Here is a 16,159-nt window from a genome sequence, read left to right on the forward strand (position 1 = left end):
AAAAGTTGGAACATTAAAGAAAAACTTCCTGCTGTATCACAATTGGAATGGAGAGTCTGGAAGAGCCTAAATAGACTTAGATGTCAAATGGGAAGATCACAGGATAACCTGATCAAGTGGAGATACGCCGAAGAAGAGCCCTGCCAATGTGGAGGAAAACAAACCATGACACACCTGCTGACCTGTCTATCTTTGCTGGTCCCATGCACTTTCCAAGACCTGTGGTTGGCCAACGACACTGCAGTGAAGTGTGCCGAACACTGGAGAGAGATATGAGCCTTCCTTTAGACAATAATGACGACTTAGAAGATCATGAATGTATATATGAATGAATAACTATCATTTACTTGTATTTGTAATTTAGTATATATAGCGTATTAATTAATAACAGATGTAGCTCAGACACGATTAATAATAAAAAAGCGAGTGCCTCTGGAATATGTCAGCCCAGTGGTGTTCGCCTTTTACCACATACAGTTTTCATCGTATCGTGTATCACTTCACCAGCAGATTAACCACCGGGTGTGTAGAAGACGCATGGAATTCTACGATTCGGTTCTGATGATGCGACATCAGGACAGTCGGTTTTCTTTTCCCTCAAAGAATTTCTCTACCGATGAAGCCACCTTTATAAATCATAGAAAGCATGTAAGAAATATGTGTTATTGGACCGCTGAGAAACCGCACCATCTGAGGCAAGATGAACATCAGACGCAGTGAACGTTTGCTGCAGGGCTATTGGAGACTAGGCGATTGTGTATCACACATAACTAGAAATTACAAAATACCTACCAAAACAAAGAGCATGGCGTACATGTCGTATTACCAGCTAATTTTGATCTATAGATCAGAATGTTAGACAAAGTATGATCCCACCAGAACGTAAGCAACAGAAATGCGCTTTCTACGAGCGATCCTGGGTAAGACGAGATGAGACAGGATAAGGAATGAAATAATACGAAACACCCTACACATCAACCCCTCAAAGAAACTATGGAGAGTATCAGGCTCAAATAGCTTCGCCACATTAGAGGAATGGGACCAGAAAGACATCAGAGAAGAATCCTAGAATGGACAGAATATGGACGAAGACCAATTGGAAGACCACGAACAAGACACAGAGACCAGGTGAAGGATGATGTAAAACGAAGAGGACTGTAATGGGAGGGAATGCTAAATGATAGACTGTGGGGAGAAAAGAGAAGCTTAGAAGAGGCTCTGTGAACGACCTGCCTAAGAAGAAACGTTTCAGAAAGAAGAAGAATAGGGTGACTGAATGGGACAAAGGTACACAAAGTTTCTTGCCGAAATAAGAATAAGGTGACTGAATGGGTAAAAGGTACACAAAGTTCCTTGCGGAAATGTTTCTGGCTCTCCTAGAGAAAGTACAACTTGAAATACGTACATGTGTCTGTGGTAGAAGTACGATGAGGCCCAGCTCACCACTAGCTTGTGGCTAGGATAGCACGCTACCAGCCCTTTCCTGGTCGCTCCACTGGACGCGAAGACTTAGTCAGTTGATGTACGCGTTCCCCTGATTTGGTGTCACTGAACTTCTGTCTCTAAGGTAAAATCAGTGATGAAGACTACGCACAAGTTCCGACGACCAAAGAGGACTTAAAACACCACATTGTTACAGCATGTGAAATTATATCGAAGGACTCTCTTCAGTGAGTCCAGAAGTATTTGCGTCAGCGACCGCAAAAGTGTAGTGCAGTACGCGGTGGGCATTTCGAACACTTACAGCATAAATGAAATCTGAACTGTTTATGACTAAATTTTTTGTGATTTCTTTTCTGTTGCTCTTGCTGGTGTAAAGTTAAAATTTAAGTTTGTTCCTCGACATTAAATTTCTGTAATGAAGTTATTATTTAACAATCTGTAAAATTTAATTTCCTCTTTTCTCTAATACATTCAGTTTTTGGCACCTTCCTCTCTAGATTCTGTCAGAAATAAGAGTAGAACTGTTACCGTACTTAATTGGTGAATCGTTCTCGGATGCCACGCTCTACGCCCTCCAGTTAGTATGTCATTCCAACTAGATGTAGCGAAGTGTGATTAGTTTCGGTTTTAAGTTAAACTTTTCTTCCCTATTCCGCTTTTGTAGCTGGAGCGCTTGATGAGCCTGAAACTACAGTTGCGTACTGTGCAACAACATGAACTTCCGCATAAAATAGCAATCGGTTTCACGTTCAGTACAAATAATAGCTCAGTTCTATATTGTAATTTCCCTGTAACATTCTAGGATTTTGAAGAGTGAAATACCGTTTAATTTGTTTCGTTTAGAACTGCGATATTAGCATCAGAAATTACCATAGTTTTGTTAGAAAAAACGAAATTGGTAATGACATGTCGGTAATTAATACAGTTATGAAAAGAGGTTATGACATTTAGTGAGGACTTTCTCACAATTCATCTGGCTCAAAAAAGCATTACGATATCGTACACGGATCCGGAAACATCTAAGGTAAACAACTTAGCTGAATCATATTGTACATAGAGATACCGCTGATTAAAGTAGAAGAACGAAAGAGGCGATTAGTACAGGAGAACCTGAAGTCTGAATCAAAGAAAGTGCAATTTAGAGCTGTGATTGTAGGCTAGTACAAGTACTTAGAACAGAACCGTCTATCCATACACTCACATGTCGACGTGGTACTTATGCCTGCTTGATAATAAGTACAGTTTTCTAGCCGCAAAATACCTTTCATCAAGTTTACCGATACCAGACAAACTTCATAAACCGTTGCGGTATCCAGCTTGGGTTGCGAAACGTGTGGAATGTGATGAAGTAGAAAAATAGTTTTCACTAGATAGAGTAGTCCTATAAAAAAGCACTCGGAAATTTTTTTAACGTGTCAGTGTTCCCCTGGGCGAACATCACGTCATTATCACGAGTATATTTTTCATTATCAGTGAGGTCACCACCTTCGTGCTGGCGGAGTGTGTCGAAGATCAAAATTTTATCAAAGGGCAATGGCAAATTGCTGATTAATTTGGCTGATACTGTTCAATGATGAAAGTAAATATAGACTTGACGTCAGTAATAACGTCAGTAACTCACACCGGTGATGGGACGAAAACACACAAGGCCGTTGTGAGGTAATTTCACATAGTTTCTGGGAAGTACGGTGTGATAAACTATTTGTTAACTGATCATGTCGATTTACCAAATCATTTGAGGGACTGAAATATAGAGATGAGCTGTAGAATGAGCCACTGCAGTTAATACAAAAGGTCATCTTGACTAGGTGTGTTCTTTCAGCATTATGGTGCTTAGCATATTTTGTCACTCAAGAAGTGTCTTAGATCTTACTTATATGACTGATCAGTCGCCAGCATCCGTCACGGATATTGGCCACGAAAGTCGCCGGACACTATATCATTAGAGATTGCGTTGGCGCACTAAAATTGTCAACTCGAATAGATAGCACAGATTTTAGCGAGGGCTCGCTGCAGTCCGCAAAGACTCGCTGCAGTCCGCGCGCCTGAAAACGACGCCTCCCCAGTCAGCGCTGCAGCGCCCTCGCGTTGAGGTCAATATACAGTCGAGCATTCAAGAGCTCAGACCCCGTTCGTGGTCTCATCTGAAGGAGTCAACATCATATTTTAGGACCAACGTGATAGTCGAAGTTTCTGATGGACATGTTCATTCAAATGTGGAACACTGTACTGCAAAAGAACAGTTTGTTAATCTATGCATCAAATGATGTTTTAATAGTCAATATCAGAGCGCTGTCAAAGAGAAATAAGTCTTTTATTCTTTTATGTAATAAAGAGGTGGAATACTTTATGTATTCCAGTTTAACGTGCCACCTGACTGAGCAATCAAAGAACCAACAGTTGTGGCCGGACCACGGTAGTTTCATCTGGTCACAACACTAGTTACTACGAATATACACTGGCAGCAAAAAATATCGCAACGCTAAGAAGCATTGAAGCGACGTAAACGAAAGCTGGTAGGCGTGTTGCATGTCTAAAAGATGATGCCTGTTCAAATTTCGCTCCACTCGCATTAGAGTGGCGCTAGCTGCACCACTATCAGGATTCAAATCATGTTTGTTTTAAATACACGCTGTAACTGCCGTGAGCGTGAGTTACCTTTGAGATTGGACGCGCTGAGTTGGTGACAGTCAAGGATGCCTTTAAGGCAACAAACACGTCATTATCACTGAGTTTGAACGAGGTCGTGTAATACGGCTATGAGAATCTGGATGTTACTTCTGCGATACTGCAGAAAAACTTGGCAGGAGTGTAGCCACTGTACATGATTTCTGGCAGCGGTGCTCACGAGAAAGTACGGTCGCAAGAAGACCGGGCTCCGGACGGCCACGTGGCATTACCGAGAGGGAAGATCATCGTGTTCGGAGTATGGCTCTGGCGCATCGTACTGCATCTGCAGCAGCAGTTTGAGCAGCAGTTGGCGCCACAGTGACAGAATGAGCTATTACAAATAGGTTACTTCAAGGACAGCTCCGAGCCACACACCCTGTAGCGTGCATTCCACTGACGCCAAACCATCACCGTTTGCGACTTCCGTGGTGTCACGCGAGAGCTCATTGGAGGACAGGGTGGAGGTCTGTTGTGTTTTCTCATGAAAGCTAGTTCTGCTCCGCTGCCAGTGATGGCCATGTTCGGTTAGGAGGAGGCCAATTCAGGACCTGCACCGAACCCGTCTGCGACAGTTTTCGTTGTTAATTATGATACAAACTTTATCAGGATAATTATGCTACGAACGCAATTTTTTTTCTAATTCTTAGCCGGCACCCGATGAGCAGCTAGGGATACCGCAATAAGTCGTCGCGTAGGGATGCTGGTTATCGCTGAAACAACCGGTTTTCGGTTGTATCGTTTCTTTCCAAAACAAATAGGCAAATAAAAGAGAACTTCGTCTGTGCATTTTGTCTATTCTCGAAAACTGCTAAGTGGTTGAATACTAGCAAAAATCGCTAGTATTATAGTACTGATCCTAATTCTGCTCAAAAGTCATGTTGTAATCAGGGATCACATCAGTATTTGGATATTACGAAAAGTCAGTGCTACAGGATGAAAACTGAGGTTGACGAAGTCTGTTTTCGTGTTAACCTGTCAGTTTTCAAGCAGATACGTGTACATCATGTAGACAACGGAACAGATCAGCTATTTTCTATATTTATTGTGCGTTATGAATGAATAGTTGTTAAATTTTTAATTTGTTCCTGTTGCCATAATCTCATCTTTTATTATTTCATAGAAATGAGAAACAAATTTTCAGGGTTTTAAAGCAAACGAAGAATTGCACTTCATTGTAACCTTATTTCGTAAAAATACTCCCAGATTAAGTTTGGTGCCATTCTGCAATCCAATGGATGTCCACCGACGACAGCGAGAAACTACCGTACAGAACAGGTGGGGGCAAGTCTCATGCACTGCACGTAGACGCTCCCACGAAACACGGCCACAGGGACGCTACTGTGTCAGCAGTACCGTATCAAATCTTATGCCACGTGTTTCTTCCTCGTTTCTGTCGGCAGTGTTACTAGCATACCACTGATCGCTTTTCCCACTTTCTGTAAAACACACTACTCCAAAATAGTGCAAATTTTACATATAAAAATTACTTCTTTTTTTAAGAAAGCTTTATTTAAAAACGAAATATTTCAGCACTTTTACTACGACTAGTTGATATTTCGTTTTTTACTCGGTTATTAGCAAAAAATAAAAATACATGTTATAAACGAGACCAAACAAATACCGAAGAATACCCGGTATTTGGAACTAAAGTACTGGTATCAGCTTAACCGGTCGCTTTCTCCCATCGCTACCGGCCGCGGCTGGAGGGTGCGGTGGCCCTTCATGGCCACAGCTCGCACCGGCCGCATGCGTTATGCAGCAGGCACGGCGTTTAGGACGACCACCCCACACCACGGCGCGCTGCCTTCACTGCCGACCGATTTCACCTGGCCCCGGGGGCTTTCACCTCCTTTACAGCGCGACGCTGCCGAGGGACAGCTGAGGGAGTCCCAGTGCCACGTGACAGTAATGATGATGAAGATGATGATGACGGCGTCTGATCGATGATTCTGTGTAGTGCGCTCAACGGCAAGGTTACCAGTACTGTTAATCGGCCTGAATAAATACATTCTATGAAGCGAGGCAGAAGTCTTCTCCTACGAATAATAAAACTGTATTGGTGTACCATGGAAGTACTCGTATGTAAGATTATAGGCTTTTTCGATGCAGTGACAACATTCAGGACGAATAGAGATATCTTTGGGAGAGAGAAGACCCTGCAAATCAGATCAATGCCAACACTGTCCCATTCGAAAATATCTCAGGTTAATAACCATACTGGACAATTTAGCCAAAAATTCTGAAAACTTTTAAATAATTAAAATTGTTTAACTTTATAGTAAAACAAAGTGGAACTACACCTTATTTTAAATATGTGACGATGCTATGCTGATTTTGTATATATTTTGTGACGGTACCACCATGCCTTTATTGTATTAGAGCATGTTGTAACACAGGTATGCCTAGTCATACCTTAAGCGCATATTTTCACATCCATGAAAGTAATAATTTTTAGTGAGGGCACATTTTATTGTTGTAACACACAATCTGTTCACTACTTGTACTTCATTTCCCATGTATTGCTGCAGATCTGAAGATGGTCATTGTCGACCAAAACCGGTAGTCAAAGGACCAAAAGTTTTGTGATCATTGCCAGAAATAAAAGAAATTCATTCTACATTTCTTGGATCACTGTTTTAATCCGTGACCAAGTCGCAACTTGTGGTTTCAGGAGAATTTCTTTAAAACACGGAATTTCTCTTAGACCTTCTAACAACCCTACCACAACAAAGGTCAAAAATTAATTATGATTGTAGTGTTGCTCACGCTGCTAAATATTGCATTTTCGGGCAACAACAAAGTTATATTATGTGGCAGGTGTCATTAGAGCACTGTTAACAAAGTCATTTCTTGAAATAATGGATAAACTAGGCACTCATCTTTTCGTGTTTCCCACGCTGGTCTCGTTGTGAACTCATGGCTCAATCGTCGAAAATCTAGGTAGTGATGATTCCAAGCTCGGATGCAAAGAGGCCTAGGTGTTATTCTGCGATATTCAAAAGTTTTATAGATGTGTTTCATAAACCATTCTTGAAGATTAAACTTTTGCAAGTTAGTACAATGGTTATGTAAAAAAGTAATCAGCACTCCGAATAAGTTACACTTCTTTTTTATTACTTTTGTTGCAACATCACTTCACAATATAAAACATACTTGGAAATATCTCCCTCACTGTTAAAGTTCACATTTCATAAACTGACTACAATTTGCGTCTTTGCAACATGACGACCAAGACTTGACTCTCTAATAACCGCTTACGCGCCCAAAAATCAGAGTTACAAGTACGTCAGAGATCATAATGACAAAAGAAAGAATATACACAAGAATAATATCATTGCAATATAAACATATCGATGTATCAAAGTACCTCTACATTAATGAAATCAAATCTGAATGTTGTCACAGAAATATGTTAACTATTTTACAGAAACACAGCAGAATATTGCTGGTATCGAGAGGTTGAGGTGAGGTGCCGTAATGGTTACGTAATGCAGGTACCATTACAACCTTCAAGAACACACCAAAGGCCAGTCAAACCGCATTATTTGCTTCGTAGTATTGGTCTCAATGGTACCAAGAACTGGAAATACTTGCAAGGCACTTCGTAGACATTTGGAAGTGTTGAAAAAAGCCGGCCGCGGTGTTCTAGCGGTTCTAGGCGCGCAGTCTGGAACCGCGCGACTGCTACGGTCGCAGGTTCGAATCCTGCCTCGGGCATGGATGTGTGTGATGTCATTAGGTTAGTTAGGTTTAAGTAGTTCTAAGTTCTAGGGGACTGATGACCACAGATGTTAAGTCCCATAGTGCTCAGAGCCATTTTTTTTGTTGAGAAAATATATAATAGTTTCGAATTGAACCATAATGGGTACACTCATAGTCTAGACGCGAACAGCCAAATGCTTTTCAGAATTTTTGCAGACGGGACATGTCCACGTCCTAGGCCTGCAGCACTTCACAATGCGTACAGAACGAGGCAGCTAAGACAGGCCACCCCAAATATATCCAGAATGAGTAAATAGATCGATGTGAGGTTTTAGCCAAGTCATAGTGGACAATATGGCGAATTTCCTGACGTTCGCAAGTAATTTTTATCGTTTATAGTCGCCGAATAGCGACACAGACTTCGTTTTTTCTAATTGCTACACGATAGAAAGTGATTCTGGAGGAATAATATAGCACATTAAATTTTATCTCTGGAGCGGACGGCGTGTTATAAGGCATTTCATGTCTTCAGTAGTCGCCGGTGTTTCCTAATAGACCGCCCTTTTTAAATTTCGCCACAGATAAAAGCATAGATGTGTTATGTTTGACGAGTGTGCAGATCATTCTGTTTCCGGAACGACCGTTCCAATGCTCTCCAAATGTTCTCTTAAGAAGGTCTGTCATTACATGTGCGGAATGGGATGGACATCTGTCACGTAGGTGGCACACTGCTTGTCGTATGTCCAGTGGGCTCTCTTCCAATAACTGAGGCAGCTGCATATCTTAGCAGGTCGAGAAACTTGAGCGTATTTAGATTCTCATCAGTAAAGTAGGGACCAATGATGCGGGTCTTAAAAAACATGCACCAACCGTTGATAGACAAAGAGTGTTGTTTTTATCCGCTTCTTTGATTCAGCGTGACGAGTAGTGCGTATTGTGAAGATATATTTGCCCACGGTTTGTAAACGACGCTTCTTCCTTAAACAAAATTTTGCATAGTTATGTCACATTATTTTGCACTTTTCGGAGAACTGTAACGAATTTTGAACGTTATTGCCGTGAAGGTACGACGCGAAATGTGGTAAGGATGAAATTCCATGGAAAATTTGTTCGCAGACCACTCGTTCGGTTGATCCCTCTCGTACTTCCGAGGTGCCCCTTAGTGACATTTGCATTGTGTATTACTGCTGCTAAAGGGTTAGTTTCATTTCTTTCATCAATAGCTCTTCTTTTTGCTTAGCGAATTTTATTCTCCACGCTTCCAGTTTCTAGAACTTTTTTGTAATATTTGCAAGGACAGCTCATGAGTGCTTACCACGATCTGGACATTCTTCAGCATATAACCGTACGGTAATTTTAATGGATTGGTGACATTTGTCATAAATGATATTCGCTTTTCCGACTGTTGAATATACTGTGAATGTCTCAATAACTTTACGAGCTAGTTACCCGATCGCTACAACAGCAGAACGCAGATTGATGGGCTTCAAGGGAAAGGTAAACACAAGAACCATACCTGAGTTACGTGTTTGGTTACATCTGGTTAAATAGGGCAGCAGTCTGTAGAGCCTCTTCTCCTGAAGGAGGGACAGTGGTTTGCGGCGCTGTTATCTTGATACTATTTGATAAAGTCCAATACATGTTATGTCGTTGTGGTTCTCTTAGAAATGTCCTTGAAATGCCACAGAAAAAATTATGTAATTCCATTAGAAAAAGATAAAGTCTCTGTCGTAATTCGGCAACTATAAACGATAAAAATTACTGGCGAAAGTCATGAAATTCGCCATATTGTCCGCTACAACCCAGCGGAAACCGCACTTCGATACATTTATTCATTCTGGATATATTTGGGGTGGACTGTGTTAGCTGCCTCGCCCTGGATGAGAAGTGTTAAATATATATCCATAAACGAAATAATACACTACATACATTGGGACCGCTGTATCAAATGGGCCCACCTCTGCAAATCAGCGGTCAGCCTGTCTTGCTGGTCTGTTGTGTATCAGTTCAATTCTCGGTAGCGCCACAGACTTTTCCTTGGTGGGAGGCCTGGAACGGGCTGCATGCCAATTCGTGATGCCTACTCAGGAGCTACTTGAGTGAAAAGTAGAAGCTAAATGATCAAGAACGCCTACGAAGACCGGGACAGTAGTCAGCTGACCCCACGACACTCCATACTACAACCTAATGACACCATTCCCAACGTAGTCAGGCCCCACAGAGTCATCTGGGACAGAAAGTGAAGCTCTGCTTATGTTTACTATCGAAAGGCCACATACAGTTCCACGCTAAAAATCATTTTGCTTACGGTCAGAAACAAACAGATGTTTTCCATTTAAAGCAGCACGTCGCATGAAACACCTAATGGGCAGTATTTCTCTTGGCTGATTCCACATCTCTAATATCGGAAAGAGACCGATATACAGACAACAATACTAGCTGTACGTTCTTTTCATTACAGGTCTCCCTGACTGACAAGAAGCATATGTTTTACTGATGATGAAGAGGATTGGCTAATAACGAAATCCTTCGTGTTCATTAAGACTGATTAAATGGGGATGATTTTATTGATGTAACAGCAAGTTCTCCAGAATGTTATAAACGGTTCAAATGGCTCTAAGCACTATGGGACTTAACTGCTGAGGTCATCAGTCCCCTAGAACTTAGAACTACTTAAACCTAACTAACCTAAGGACATCACACACATCCATGCCCAAGGCAGGATTCGAACCTGCGATCGTAGCGGTCGCACGTTTCCAGACTGTCAGCATGTTATATTTATTGACATTACATCATTCTTACGCAACCTCCAGACGGATCTATGCATTTCGCTCAGAGATTAAATAATTTATTGAAACCGTCATGGAACGTCATCTTCTGATAGCGTATAGAAACACGGAGATTGAATTTCATTGATATACACTGAAGCGTCAAAAAAACTGGTATAGGGAAGCGTATTCAAACACAGAGATATGTAAACAGACAGTATACGGCGCTGCGGTTGACAACGCCTATATAAGACAACAAGTGTCTGTTGCAGTTGTTAGATCGGTTACTGCTGCTACAATGGCAGATTATCAGGATTTAAGTGAGATTGAACGTGGTGTTATAATCGGCGCACGAACCAAGGGACACTTCATCTCCGAGGTAGCGATGAAGTGGGGATTTTCCCATGCGGCCGTTTCACGAGTGTACCGTGAATATCAGGCATCCAGTAAAACATTATATTTCCGACATCGCTGCGGCCGGAAAAAGATACTGCAAGAACGGGACCAACGGTGATTGAAGAGAATCGTTCAACGTGACAGAAGTACAACCCTTCCGCAAATTACTGCAGATTTCAATGCTGGGCCATCAACAAGTGTCAGCATGCGAACTAGTCAACGAAACATCGATATGGGCTCTCGGAGCCGACGGCCCACTCGTATACCCTTGATGACTGCACGACACAAAGCTTGATGCCTATCCTGGGCCCGTCAACATCGACATTTGACTGTTGAACACTGGAAACAGGTTGCCTGGTCGGACGAGTCTCATATCAAATTGTGTCTAGCGGATGGACGTGTACGGGTACGGAGACAGCCTTATGAATTATGATCCCTGCATGTCAGCCGAGAACTGTTCAAGCTAGTGGAGGATGGAACCCTGGTACGTCTAGATACCATTCTGACAGGTGACACGTATTTAAGCATCCAGTCTGATCACCTGCATCCATTCATGTCCATTGTGCATTCCGACACACTTGGGCAATTCCAGCAGGATAATGCGACACATGACATGTCCAGAATTGCTACAGAGTGGTTCAAGGAACACTCTTCTGAGTTGAAACACTTCCACTGGTCACCAAACTTCCCAGACATGAACTTTATTGAGCATATCTGGGATGCCTTGCAACGTGGTGTTCAGGAGAGATCTCCACCCCCTCGTACTCTTACGACTTTATGGACAGCCCTGCGGGATTCATGGTGTCAGTTCCCTCCAGCACTACTTCAGACATTAGTCAAATCCATGCCACGTCGTGTAGCCGCACTTCTGCGTGCTCGCGGACCCTACACTATATTTGGCAGGTGTACCAGTTTCTTTGGCTCTTCAGTGTATATTGGGCTTGGTGGTCTACTGGTAAATTGGATGCTTGGAAACCGTAAAGTCGCGATATCGAATCCCGTAAGTTTCAGTCGAACTTAACGCTAGCCTTTACCTATCACTAATGCGAACATGTGCCAGAACCAAGTCGTGATTCGGATTTGACTTTAAACTGTAGGTCCCCTGTGCGCAGTAGGTTTATTGGGTAACCTAAGGACACGCAAGTCGCCGAAGTGCTATCCAATTGAAAGAACTTGGGAACAGGCAACTGAACATCCCTTTTAAGGGATTTCCAGCCAATCATGCCATACGAATTTATTATGTTGTTGATATCATTGGGATCAAAAACTGAATTATTCAAAAGATAGGAATCAAAGTACCAAGTTTGGGCTGAATGATGGTTGGGATACGATACTTCGTTTCAGCTTAGGTTACCCATGGGGGCCTGGTGTTGTCATCTTATAGCTCTATCTTCTCTCTGTCAATTCGAATTCTCCTTAACTATGGTCGTACAGCCCTTGTTTCATTTTAGTGTTCATGCCTAAAAATTTTCTTTCCTTATTCATATATCATCTTCTCCTTGGGTGCGCGCTATCCGTTCATCTGCCTGAATATATGCTCCAATAATAGTAATATGATAGAGCATGCTGAATTAAACAACAGTATTCGGCAACGCCTTTGAGAACTCCCAAAAATAAATACTGAAAGTTTGGCAAGGGAAACTATTAAAAAGTGTATGAAGAGGATAAAACGGAAATTTTGGTGGGACATATGTCATAATGGCAACGGCCTTGCCGCAGTGGATACACCGGTTCCCGTCAGATCACCGAAGTTAAGCGCTCGCTGTCGGGCGTGGCCGGCACTTGGATGGGTGACCATCCGGGCCGCCATGAGCTGTTGCCATTTTTCGGGGTGCCTCAGCCTCGTGATGCCAACTGAGGAGCTACTCGACCGACTAGTGGCGGCTCCGGTCAAAGAAAGCCATGATAACGACCGGGAGAGCGGTGTGCTGACCACACGCCCCTCCTATCCGCATCCTCAACTGAGGATGACACGGCGGTCACATGGTCCCGATGGGCCACTTGTGGTCTGAAGACGGAGTGCTATATGTCATAATCATGTCAGCAGTGAAGATGGGAGATAACACAATAGCTAACAACGGAGATAAAATTGAACAAGCATTCGATGCTTTCTTTATAAGTTTCTATAGTACAAGATATGAACTGAAACACAAGAAATTAATAATGAAAATAATGACAATCCATATGTAATTCCAGATGAAGTACATAAAGCCGTTTGGGGCATGAGGAAAGACATTTGAAGATAATAGGATTTTAAAAGAAATGATTAAAGCTGGAGGTAAAGTAACACAAAAGGAAAAGGGAAGATGAGAAGTTTACCGCGAACTTGACTGAAACGAAGTTGTGGTGTATATTTCAGTGCGTAACGGATGAGGTGTATATTGTGGAACAATCGATTATTTGACAATGGTAGTGTGATGGCTGGTCCAAAACCCACGCTTGCAGTGGACAGCGTACTAGCAATCTGCTGTAGCCCCGCTGCTGTGTCATTAAACGCCGTGCAGCCGCTCGTAAGTTCGCCATAAAGTTTTCAGGCCGTAGCACTGGCCCTGCCTTTTCAGGCAGAAAGTTGCATGCTGCCAGAAATTAACATGGGATCTACCTAAGTCTCGACTGTAGAAGGCAACATGGTTCATACTTGCGTCTCAGTTAATTAGGAGACCACAACACTAATTAAAACAGATTAAAGTTTAACAATGGCGCACACTCTACTACAGCCGAGAGCAACCTTCATTGACAAGATAAAAGTACTAGCACACGAAGTAATCAGAGAAAGCAGGAATCAACATAATTAATTATTAAAAGATATCAAACAACAAGTGCATTCTTCACGAACTCGAGGAAAGTACTGAGAGAATCCTACATGCTAGAGAGAGAGGTGAACCCATGAGGTAGCGATGGACGTGAGGTGGTTGTGATGACTGCTTACCACATGGTGGAGGGGGTCGCCTCACTGCAACAGCACCATGAAAAATGAACACTTTAATCTTTGTGTACGTGCTCTGATTTCTCTTATTTTACTACAATAATCATTCCTTCCTATGTAGGTTGGTGCCAATAAATTTTTTTCGCATTCAGAGGTGAATGTTTGTGAAAAGGTCTCGTCGCTACGACAAGAGCCTTTGTTTTGATCACCACCTGCCCAACTCGCTTATCATATCCGTGACACTCTCTCCTCTGTCTCGCAATAATACAAAACGTGTGGCCCCTCTTTGGATTTTTTCGGTGTCCTCCGTCAGTCCTGTAGGGTACAGATCTCATACCGCACAGCAATACTATAGCAGAGAAGGGACAAGGATAGTGTAGGTAGTCTCTTTATTAGACCTACTGCAGCTTCTAAGTGTTCTGCCAGTAAAACGAAGCCTTTGGCTTGCCTTCACAACGTTATCTATGTGGTCGTTATTTGTAACTGTAATTTCTACGTATGAAGTTGAATTTACCTCCTTTAAGTTTGTGTAATTTAACGTGTAACTGGCGTTTAACGGATTTGTGTCAGTAGTCCTGTGGATGCCCCTTCCACTAAAGCCAATGAAGAGGCAAACTGTAATCCGACTCAAGGCGGCAAGTATCAAGAATACATCACGTTCGCGCCGCAGTCGTCTTGTTACTGCCGTTGGTCTGAAGAGAAGCTAGCAAACTGGAGCTGGGGCAGCTGTACTCTGAGGTTTCATGACTTCCGAAGGTCCCCGGTAAAATTCCGACCTCAAAAAATTGTGCTAGCACATATTGCTGGGAGGTGCGATTACCAAAGACTGACTTCTGCGACTTACCAGAATATACAAAGTTTTCCGGCCACGAAGGTTTCACATACTGCCTTGGATCCACCGAAACACAGTCGTCTTTTACCATTGCGCCGCTTCGAGAAAGAAGAGAGGTTTCAATTTTTGCCTGAATTTAATGGTTGCCGCCATTTTGAATAAATAATTAAATCTTCTCAGAATGGTCACATCTGATTTCAGATTTCGAAATACTATACTTCAGCATATCAGAAAGGGTCTCTTTTGTCTCCAAATTTTTAATAATGAGTAAATTTGCTTTTAATGTTTGGGGAACCTCAAGATAAAATTAATAATACAATAACAAGTTCATCAGCGACTCAGAGATTAAGAATGGGTCCGTAATCTGCAATGACATATGTTGATTAGGGATTATCTGGGGTTCTATTTCCTCGCATGTGGTACCTCACTAACATGCATGTTCGACTCCCGACGCATGACGGCTTACTGGTCGTTGCGTTGCAGTGTGAACTAGAACACGCGCAGCTATTCACTAGTGTATTGCAAGCCCTCACCATCTACCAATAACTCCGTGCAGTTCGCAACAAATACTATCACTCATGAAAAGAGAGATTAGTGTTTAATCCTTTGTGTCCCACTAACAAAAAAATTTAATGATCATAGTAAGCAACAAATACAACACGAAAATCGCAAAAAATTAAAAATCAATTGTTTTTGGTAGGTGGTTACACTTTGGAATTCCTGAGATATATTTGAAACCTATTTCGCATTTTTCCTGGACACAATCCCTATCCTAGAAACCTGCATGGACTCTTGATGTTTAAAAAAAATATAGTCCTAAATAACGAGCAAAAATTTGCCTAAAATTTAATACATTTATATCAAAACTGTCCCTGTAGTTTCATTTGCAAATCAATTACAAAAGCAGTAGTACAGACTCAGATTTCCACTAAAATACCTTTAGATATACTTACTTTCACTATCAATAACCTGCTCAGTACGATCAATTAAAAACAAAAGCACCTGTCACAATCTCCTACAATGACGTGACGTGATCTCCAGGCCGAATGCAATTGAGTGCTATAATGCACTAAATTCGTTGAAGTGCCACAGTGAACCGCTAGATGTCTCTGTCTTGCAATAACATCGGTCGCTTCACGCGAAAGACGCTGGTATTTCAAAACAAAATTAATAAAATAGTGGTTTCAGGCAGAAACCACTGATATTCAAAGGGCTAACATAGTGCTGACGGCGAGAGCATTACAAGGAGTTTATCTTCGGGTTCTGCAAGGATGGGGATGAAAATTGTCCAAATCTCAGCATTCGCGTTTAACAAATTAAAAAAAAAAACTCGAGAAACCTAAATCGGTATGGCCGGACGAGGATTTGGTTCCCACATCTCTCGACAGCGAGTCCAGTCTGTTAACGGGATCTGTGAGAAAG

General features: G+C 42.1%; 1 protein-coding gene and 1 pseudogene across 1 annotated transcript in view; one reads left to right on the plus strand and one right to left on the minus strand.

Moving 5' to 3' along the window:
* LOC126474542 (uncharacterized) overlaps positions 1-16,159 on the minus strand; it is a 718,908-nt gene that overhangs the window by 332,292 nt on the left and 370,457 nt on the right. The gene's annotated exons all lie outside the window — the stretch shown is intronic.
* Positions 12,680-12,801, plus strand: LOC126476148 (5S ribosomal RNA; annotated as a pseudogene).

Source organism: Schistocerca serialis, chromosome 4 (assembly GCF_023864345.2).
Source record: "Schistocerca serialis cubense isolate TAMUIC-IGC-003099 chromosome 4, iqSchSeri2.2, whole genome shotgun sequence".
NCBI classification, from domain to species: domain Eukaryota; kingdom Metazoa; phylum Arthropoda; class Insecta; order Orthoptera; family Acrididae; genus Schistocerca; species Schistocerca serialis.